We start from the raw sequence: 648 nt of genomic DNA, 5'->3' as shown, positions 1-648 counted from the left end.
CAGCACACAGGTAAGGATGGTGCCGTCCTTGAGAACTAGCACAGCCTGGGGCACTCACCTCCAATATCGCCGTCCCTATTTACAATCGCCTGCTGCAGCCAGAGGACTGACTCAGTTTGCTGTGCAAAGAAAATCTTAAACTTCTGCTAAGGAAGGTTAAATGGTGAGAGGAGAACGTGCAAGTGCTCAAACCTATTACATACACAGCAGTAAGGTGAAAGACAACATAAATATTCAGCAACTACCAACAAACTCTATAGAGTCCCATTTGAAAACCTATTTTTAAACAAGACCAACCAATTACCATACATCGATTAGGCAGCCAGGGTTTACCAACTGATGCTAATCTCCTGGCAAATAAACTTAATCAAGCTCTCATTTCACCTTCCACTTATTTTCTCCATGTCCTTTACTCCTCCAAGCCACATTACCTCCTACATTCCTGTTTTTCTTTTATCTGTCATTTGGTTTTGTTCTACATCTCAGACATGGACCTATGCTGAATACCTTTACAAAGACAGTCCGGGGCATTAGGTGGTGCGCTTTGCAAAATCTATCTGCCAATATGAATAGGTACTGTGAAAACTGCTTTCTCACCAAATGCCTCCATTTGCATCCACCTGAGAAACACAGGATCCACCCACACTA

The sequence above is a fragment of the Nothoprocta perdicaria genome, unplaced genomic scaffold (genome assembly GCF_003342845.1).
Source record: "Nothoprocta perdicaria isolate Ctin4 unplaced genomic scaffold, notPer1 scaffold_281, whole genome shotgun sequence".
Classification (NCBI taxonomy): Eukaryota; Metazoa; Chordata; class Aves; order Tinamiformes; family Tinamidae; genus Nothoprocta; species Nothoprocta perdicaria.
This window is presented reverse-complemented; position numbering follows the sequence as displayed.